This window comes from Scyliorhinus torazame, chromosome 4 (assembly GCF_047496885.1).
Source record: "Scyliorhinus torazame isolate Kashiwa2021f chromosome 4, sScyTor2.1, whole genome shotgun sequence".
Classification (NCBI taxonomy): domain Eukaryota; kingdom Metazoa; phylum Chordata; class Chondrichthyes; order Carcharhiniformes; family Scyliorhinidae; genus Scyliorhinus; species Scyliorhinus torazame.
Window position 1 is genome coordinate 38,663,802 of NC_092710.1, and position 9,387 is coordinate 38,673,188.

Here is a 9,387-nt window from a genome sequence, read left to right on the forward strand (position 1 = left end):
GACTGTGTAGAATACTTTTTCCACTTGTTGAATTGGTAAATGCATTTTCTGTGTGTCGTGACTTGTCCGTTTCGGTTGCAGGCAATCACTCTGATCCTTTCATTTATACTCTCTGCAAATTCCGTGGGGATATGGAAGTTACAATGTTGTTTTTCTCATTACCTCAGCGAGCAAATGCCCTATTACAATATAACGTATTTAGCAAGGAGGTTAAATAATAGAATCCAGGCCACATGAGGAAATCGTTCTCCCAGCAACGTTACTGTGAAATAAAACAGCATAAGTCAAGATTACCATTTTTCATATTGCTTTCGTAATATATCTCACTTTACAGCCACCATTCAGTAATGCAATTCAAAATGTCAAATAACCTCTCTCCGGAGCTGTGCTCTTTAAATATGTAAATTCAGTTTGGCTTTGAGCAATAAATGTTATTTCTGATTGGGAAGTGCAGAACTTTGCGTTGCTGATGCACAGAATTTAATTCAAGTGCGACTCAAATTAAAACAATCATTTGACCAACTCGAAAAGCTCCATGAATGAAAGCCCCATTCCTGCAAAACACCCGCTCAAGCGCCATTCTGACAAGAGTTTGAGGATATGGCAGAGAAAAGGGACATTGCAGTGGCTGGATGAACTTACAGCGATGGACAGTGAGAAACGCTGCATCAACATTTTAAAGTAAGGGGTGTTGTGAGGGCTGGAATAAGGTTTCTGGTGATAGGGATGATTTAGAGGCTTACAGGCTATTGTTGTTGAATAAATCATTGAAGGGGCTAAGGAAATGTATAGAGACACTGCACACTGTATACTTTGGAGGACGTTACTGAGATTTTGATTTTTTTAAGCGGCTGAAATAGAATTAAGTGGTGGCTGAATAATTTGACAGCTATATTAAGGTTTGCTGAGACAGCAGTAGGAGGCAGCGATGCGGCTGATTTAATTCTAGGCATAGAGATCTTTTTTGGACTTGAGGATTTTACTGTGGTGTAGTTTGTGGTAGGAGTTGGTGGAGGGCACAGGGAGAGGGAGTAACCTGTGACCTGGAAACAGGTATAGCTATCGGCAACGTGCTAGATGCCGAAACGCTGTAGAGAAGGGATTGGCCTGGAGGCTGGATAAGCTTACTATTAATAAGTTAATTTCCCTGCCTCGATGAGTTTATGGAGATAGCGAGATGTGTGTTGCTTTTTTAAAAACACATATTCACTTCCGGAATGTGAGCATTTATGGCTGGGCCAGCTCTGATGACCTTCCCTTATTACCCTTGAGAAGGTGATGAGCTGCTTAATTGAACCCATGCATGACTGCGGTGTAAGTCACCCTCAGTTCTTTTCGGGAGGGAGATCGAAGATTTCGATCCAGAGACAGTGAAAGTCAGGATGGTGAGTGACTTGGATGGTGAGTGACTTGGACGGCCGTTTCCATATGATGGTATTCACGTGTACCAGCTGCCCTGTTCCTTCCAGATTGTTCCGGCCGTGAGATTGGAATGTGGTCCCTGAGGAAGTTTTGTTAATACATAATGCATCTTGTAGACGGTACACCATCACCAGCAGGGAGGAGGTCGGTCCCATGGCCAGTCGTTCCAGGGTGGGAGCACAGACTGTATTTTGCTGAACCCTCCTTGGGCCAAAGACATTTTGAAACCAGCTTCACTTACTCATTGTGGTGATCAAGAGTGGGAGCATGGACTGTGTTATTTGTTGGGTCTTCTGCTGAGCTGAAGATCCCCAATCCTCCCTCCCTTCAGCTTCAGCCGGAGTCTCCCACCCCGGCCACCATTCCATCTACGGTGCCCCACCCTCCTGTGTTGACTACCTCCTCCCGCTGAGTTCCTTGTTCAATCTTCCCTTCCTTGCCTCGCTTCCTCGGCGGAGAGTACATCATTCCACCTCGCTCTTCCCTTCCCACAATCAATTTTGTCAATTAAATTCCAACACGACAACGCCCACATTGGGATGGCCGTGGCACTTGCCTGATGGCCACTCCACCTACGGCGCGGCCGACCAGAGGCATCTAATAATAATAACAACCACTTATTGTCACAAGTAGGCTTCAATGAAGTTACAGTGAAAATCCCCTAGTCGCCACATTCCGTCGCCTGGTCAGGTAGGCCGGTACAGGAATTGAACCAGCGCTGCTGGTTGTGTTATGCATTACAAGCCAGTGATTTAGCTCACTGTGCTAAACCAGCCCCTACAATGGGGTGGTGCTCTCTTCAGCCTCCACTGCTTCCGCAGCCCATCCACGTTTCCAGTTGCTAACCCGAAAGCTGGTGTAAAGTGCTGCGCGCACCCCACCGTCACCATAGAGGTGTACGTTTGCGCGATGGCCGGGGTCGGCGGCCCGTCGTCCATTGTGGCCGCCTCTCGTTTGTATGGGAAAGTTGCGTTCTTCCTGAGGGCCCAGAGGGCGGCCCACCTCGCCCGTGAAAAGGGTCTAGTGGTGGGCGGGACCTTCTTGGAGGTGGACCCTCTTGAGCCCACTGCCGAGAGGGTCATATTAGGGGCTGGTTTAGCACAGGGCTAAATCGCTGGCTTTGAAACAGATAAGGCAGGCCAGCAGCACGGTTAAATCCCCGTACCAGTCTCCCCGAACAGGCGCCGGAATGTGGCGACTAGGGGCTTTTCACAGTAACTTCATTTGAAGCCTAATTGTGACAATAAGCGAGTTTCATTTTCATTTCATATTATCGAATGGCCCGTCCTGCATCCTACGGACTGCCTCCTCCCCACATCTTATTTTGGGGGAGGGTCGATCCGAGGTGGTGTTGCTCACTTTCGTCCTGAAGGACGGACCCCATCTGGTACATCTACACCTCCTGGGGCCAGGCTTTCATCCGCCTGGCACAGGAGCATGTACCAGAGGCGGGATTGGAGGTGTCCCATCTAGGGGGAAAATTCCACATTTTCTGGTCTGCTGTGGCATGCGGTGCCACACCTGCAAGAAGGTGGGGGCACTTGCGGAAAAAGTGCCCCACCTCCAAAGCCATTACAACTAGGCGGCCGTTTTGGCTTCACCGCCCCGTCTCCCTCCATTGGCATCGCCACCCCAATGTACAGGTGACACCGTTCTGACGACTACTGGCAATCGGCTGCCGGCGTGGAGGAGGGAGGACACCCACCAGGCCGTTAGGCCAGAAAGAAGGCAAGGTGGGCAGAGGCTCCAAATACACCCGACCCCCTCAGCCTAGAAACTCCTGCATCACGGATCTCCAGCCTGGGGGCCACCGTGGACACTCCAGCTCATCCCAGGCACAATGACGCCTCAGCTTCTGACACTGGGCTCAGCGTCATGTTGGCCTGGGTCAGCTAGGGGGACGGGGTGGGGGTGGCGGGTGAAGTATTCCCTGGCTGGCGCAGAAGACGCCAGCATCTCAAACCTGTTGAAGAAAGGGGGTCCATGTAAGGGTGGAGGTTTCTTCCGAGCAGTCCACACCCCGCAAGGGGCCAACTATTTGTCCACCCAACTATTTCCCCCCCCCAACTATTTGCCCCCCCAACTATGCCCCCCCAACTATGCCCCCCAACTAATCCCCTCCCCCAACTTATCCCCCCAAAACCTATCCCCCCAGCTTATCCCCCCAACTTGTCCCCCCAACTTGTCCCCCCCAACATATATCCCCCCAACTTCCCCCCCCAACAATTTGCCCCGCCCCAACTATTTCCCCCCCCCAACTATTTGCCCCACAACTATTTGCCCCCCCACCAACTATTTGTCACCCCCCAAACTAATTGCCCCGCCAAATATTTGCCCCCCAACTATTTGCCCCCCCAACTATTTGCCCCCCCACAATTTGCCCCCAAACTATTTGCCCCCCCCCAACTATTTGACCCCCCCCCAACTATTTGCCCCCCCCCCAACTATTTGCCCCCACCTATTTGACCCCACAACTATTTGCCCCTCCAACTATTTCCCCCCAATGATTCCCTCCCCAAATATGCCCCCCTATTTTTTGCCCCCCAACTATTTCTACCCCAACTATTTGCCCCCCAACTATTCCACCCCCCATCAAAATTATCCACCCACCCCAAAAATCTTTCCGACACAAAAACATTTTTTCCTGCAATTATTCCCCTCCCTCCAAATATTTTTTCCCCAAATATAATCCCCCTCCGCCACATTCTCCTTCGAAAAATAGCTCCCCTGGGAAAAAAAACACAATCCTCAGGTCAGGTTGGTTGTTTACACATTTTATTGCCAATATGGAAACAGAGCTGGGGGAGATTTCATTTCCCCCCCCCCTTACAAAACACTGACCCAAACGGGGAGAGATCAAATGAAATGAATTTGCAAATGCCACTATTTAATTTATTAAACACACCAGACCCCTCCTACATTCCCTCCTGCTCCCACTCTCCGCCTCCTTATTCCCCTCCTGAGGCTGCATTCCCTCCTGCTCCCCCTCTCCACCTCCTTAATCCCCTCCTGAGACTACGTTCCCTCCTGCTTCCACTCTCCACCTCCTTAATCGACTCCTGAGGCTGCGTTCCCTCCTGCTCCCACACTCCACCTTAATCCCCTCATGAGTCTGCGTTCCCTCCTGCTCCCACTCTCCACCTCCTTAATCCCCTCCTGAGGCTGTGTTCCCTCCTGCTCCCACTCTGCACCTCCTTAATCCCCTCCTGAGGCTGCGTTCCCTCCTGCTCCCACACTCCAGCTTAATCCCCTCCTGAGGCTGCGTTCCCTCATGCTCCCACTCTCCAACTCCATAATCCCCTCCTGAGGCTGCGTTCCCTCCTGCTCCCACTCTCCACTTCCTTAATCCCCTCCTGAGGCTGCGTTCCCTCCTGCTCCCACTCTCCACCTCCTTAATCCCCTCCTGAGGCTGCGTTCCCTCCTGCTCCCACTCTCCACCCCCTTAATGTCCTCCTGAGGCTGCGTTCCCTCCTGCTACCACTCTCCACCTCCTTAATCCCCTCCTGAGGCTGCGTTCCCTCCTGCTCCCACTCTCCACCTCCTTAATCCCCTCGTGAGGCTGCGTTCCCTCCTGCTCCCACTCTCCACCCCCTTAATGTCCCCCTGAGGCTGCGTTCCCTCCTGCTACCACTCTCCACCTCCTTAATCCCCTCCTGAGGCTGCATTCCCTCCTGCTCCCACTCTCCACCTCCTTAATCCCCTCCTGAGGCTACGTTCCCTCCTGCTTCCACTCTCCACCTCCTTAATCGCCTCCTGAGGCTGTGTTCCCTCCTGCTCCCACACTCCACCTTAATCCACTCCTGAGTCTGCGTTCCCTCCTGCTCCCACTCTCCACCTCCTTAATCCCCTCCTGAGGCTGCGTACCCTCCTGCTCCCACACTCCACCTCCACAATCCCCTCCTGAGGCTGCGTTCCCTCCTGCACCCACACTCCACCTCCTTAATCCCCTCCTGAGGCTGCGTTCCCTCCTGCTCCCACACTCCACCTCCTTAACCCCTCCTGAGGCTGCGTTCCCTCCTGCTCCCACTCTCCACTTCCTTAATCCCCTCCTGAGGCTGCGTTCCGTCCTGCCCCCTCACTCCACCTCCTTAATCACCTGAGGCTGCGTTCCCTCCTGCTCCCACTCTCCACCTCCTAAAACCCCTGAGGCTGCGTTCCCTCCTGCTCCCACTCTCCACCTCCTTAATCCCCCCCGAATCTGCGTTCCCTCCTGCTCCCACACTCCAGCTTAATCCCCTCCTGAGGCTGCGTTCCCTCCTGCTCCCACTCTGCACCTCCTTAATCCCCTCCTGAGGCTGCGTTCCCTCCTGCTCCCACACTCCACCTTAATCCCCTCCTGAGGCTGCGTTCCCTCATGCTCCCACTCTCCACCTCCATAATCCCCTCCTGAGGCTGCATTCCCTCCTGCTTCCACTCTCCACTTCCTTACTCCCCTCCTGAGGCTGCGTTCCCTCCTGCTCCCACTCTCCACCTCCTTAATCCCCTCCGGAGGCTGCGTTCCCTCCTGCTCCCACTCTCCACCCCCTTAATGTCCTCCTGAGGCTGCGTTCCCTCCTGCTACCACTCTCCACCTCCTTAATCCCCTCCTGAGGCTGCGTTCCCTCCTGCTCCCACTCTCCACCTCCTTAATCCCCTCGTGAGGCTGCGTTCCCTCCTGCTCCCACTCTCCACCCCCTTAATGTCCCCCTGAGGCTGCGTTCCCTCCTGCTACCACTCTCCACCTCCTTAATCCCCTCCTGAGGCTGCGTTCCCTCCTGCTCCCACTCTCCACCTCCTTAATCCCCTCCTGAGGCTGCGTTCCCTCCTGCTCCCACCCTCCACCTCCTTAATCCCCTCCTGAGGCTGCGTTCCCTCCTGCTCCCACTCTCCACCCCCTTAATCCCCTCCTGAGGCTGCGTTCCCTCCTGCTCCCACACTCTACCTACTTAATCCCCTCCTGAGGTTCCATTCCCTCCTGCTCCCACTCTCCACCTCCTTAATCACCCGAGGCTGCGTTCCCCCCTGCTCCCAATCTCCACCTCCTTAATCACCTGAGGCTGCGTTCCCTCCTGCTCCCAATCTCCACCTCCTTAATCCCCTGAGGCTGCGTTCCCTCCTGCTCCCACACTCCACCGTAGTCCCCTCCTGAAGCTGCGTTCCCTCCTGCTCCCACTCTCCACCTCCTTAATCCCGTCCTGAGGTTGCGTTCCCTCCTGCTCCCACACTCCACCTTAATCCCATCCTGAGGCTGCGTTCCCTCCTGCTCCCACTCTCCACCTCCTTAGTCCCCTCCTGAGGCTGCGTTCCCTCCTGCTCCCACTCTCCACCTCCTTAATCCCCTCCTGAGGCTGCGTTCCCTCCTGCTCCCACTCTCCACCCCGTTACTGTCCTCCTGAGGCTGCGTTCCCTCCTTCTCCCACACCACCTCCTTAACCCCTCCTGAGTCTGCGTTCCCTCCTGCTCCCACACTCCACCTTAATCCCCTCCTGAGGCTGCATACCCCCCTGCTCCCACTCTCCACCTCCTTAATCCCCTCCTGAGGTTGCGTTCCCTCCTGCTCCCACACTCCACCTCCTTATTCCCCTCCTGAGGCTGCGTTCCCTACTGCTCCCACACTCCACCTTAATCCCCTCCTGAGGCTGCGTTCCCTCCTGCTCCCACACTCTACCTTAATCCCCTCCTGAGGCTGCGTTCCCTCCTGCTCCCACTCTCCACCTCCTTAATCCCCTCCTGAGGCTGCGTTCCCTCCTGCTCCCACACGCCACCTCCTTAATCCCACCCTCTCCCCCTCTGTCTTCCTCCCACCCTCTCCCCCTCTGTCTCGCCCCCCCACCCTCTCCCCTTCTGTCTCTCCCCCACCCACCCTCTCCCCTCTGTCTCTCCCCCCACCCTCGCCCCTCTGTCTCTCCCTCCCACCCTCGCCCCCTCTGTCTCCCCCCACCCTCTCCCCCTCTGTCTCTCCCAACCACCCTCGCCCCCTCTGTCTCTCCCCCACGCTCACCCCCTCTGTCTCTCCCCCGCAACCACATCTCCCCTCTGTCTCTCCCCCCACCCTCTCCCCCTCTGTCTCCACCCACCCTCTCCCCCTCTGTCTCTTCCCCCCAGCCTCTCCCCATCTGTCTCCACTCCCCCTCTCCCCCTCTGTCTCTCCCCCCCACCCGCTCGCCCTCTGTCTCGCCCCCCCCCACCCTCTCCCCCTCTGTCTCTCCCCCCACCCACCTGTCTCTCCCCTCCACCCTCTCCCCTCTTTCTCTCGCCCCCACCCTCTCCCCCCTGTCTCTCCCCCCCACCCTCGCCCCCTCTGTCTCTCCCTCCCACCCTCTCCCCTCTGTCTCTCCCCCCACCCTCTCCCATCTGTCTCCACCCACCCTCTCCCCCTCTCCCCCCCAACCTCTCCCCCTCTGTCTCCACCCACACTCTCCCCCTCAGACTCCTCCTACCCTCTCCCCCTCAGACTCCCCCAACCCTCTCCCCCTCAGACTCCCCCTACCCTCTCCCCCTCAGACTCCCCCTACCCTCTCCCCCTCAGACTCCCCCTACCCTCTCCCCCTCAGACTCCCCCTACCCTCTCTCCATCAGACTCCCCCTACCCTCTCCCACACAGACTCCCCCTACCCTCTCGCCCTCAGACTCCCCCTACCCTCTCTCCCCCTTAGATTCCCCCTACCCTCTCCCACTGTCTCCCCCCCACACTCTCCCCCTCAGACTACCCCTACCCTCTCCCCCTCAGACCCCTGCTACCCTCTCCCCCTTAGACTCCCCCTACCCTCTCCCCCTCAGACTCCCCCTACACTCTCCCCCTCAGACTCCCCCTACTCTCTCTCCCTCAGACTCCTCCTACCCTCTTGCACACTCACTCTTTCCATCATCCCCCCTCCCCAACCTTGACAGAGACTATATTAGGAAAATTCAAATCCCCCAGTATGACCCTATTACTCCTGCAAGTTTCCCCAATCACCCTGCACATATCATCTTCTAATTTCTGTTGACTATTTGGGTAGAATCCCAATGAGGTCACCGTCCCATCCTTAGTTCCACCCACAAAACATCGCTGGATGATTCCTCGGTTATTTAATCTCTTGACTACTCCCGTGATGCTCCCCTTAATGAAAAAGGCAACTCCCCTTCCTGCACCTCTGTCCCTCCTGAAGCAGCTGTACCTATCGTGTCTATTCAGCTCCCTGCGATTGCTGAGGACTGCGACCCTTTCAGCCCCTCTGCTTTACAATTACAATGCTGAGGGTTCACCCGATACCCAATTAAAAACTGAGGGAGCACCCGATACCCAATTACAACACTGAGGGGGCACCCGATAGCCAATTACAAACTGAGGGAGCACCCAAAAAACAATTACAACGCTGAGGGAGCACACGATAACCCAATTACAACACTGAGGGAGCACCCAATACCCAATCACAACACTGACGGAGCACCCGATACCCAATTACAAACTGAGGGAGCAACCAATAACCAATTACACTGACGGAGCACCCGATAGTTAATTACAACACTGACGGAGCACCCGATACCCAATTACAACACTGAGGGAGCTCCCGATACCCAATTACAATGCTGAGGGATCACCCGAAAACCAATTACAACACTGAGGGAGCACCCGATACCCAATTACAACACTGAGGGAGACCCAATACCCAATTACAACACTGAGGGAGCACCCGCTACCCATTTACAACACTGAGGGAGCACCCGTTACCCAATTACAACACTGACGGAGCACCCGATAACCCAATTACAACACTGAGGGAGAACCCGATACCCAATTACAACACTGAGGGTGCACACGATAACCAATTACAACATTGACGGAGCACCCGATTGTCAATTACAACACTGAGGGTGCACACGATAACCAATTACAACACTGAGGGTGCACACGATAACCAATTACAACACTGAGGGAGCACACGATAACCAATTACAACACTGAGGGAGCACCCGATTGTCAATTACAACACTGAGGGTGCA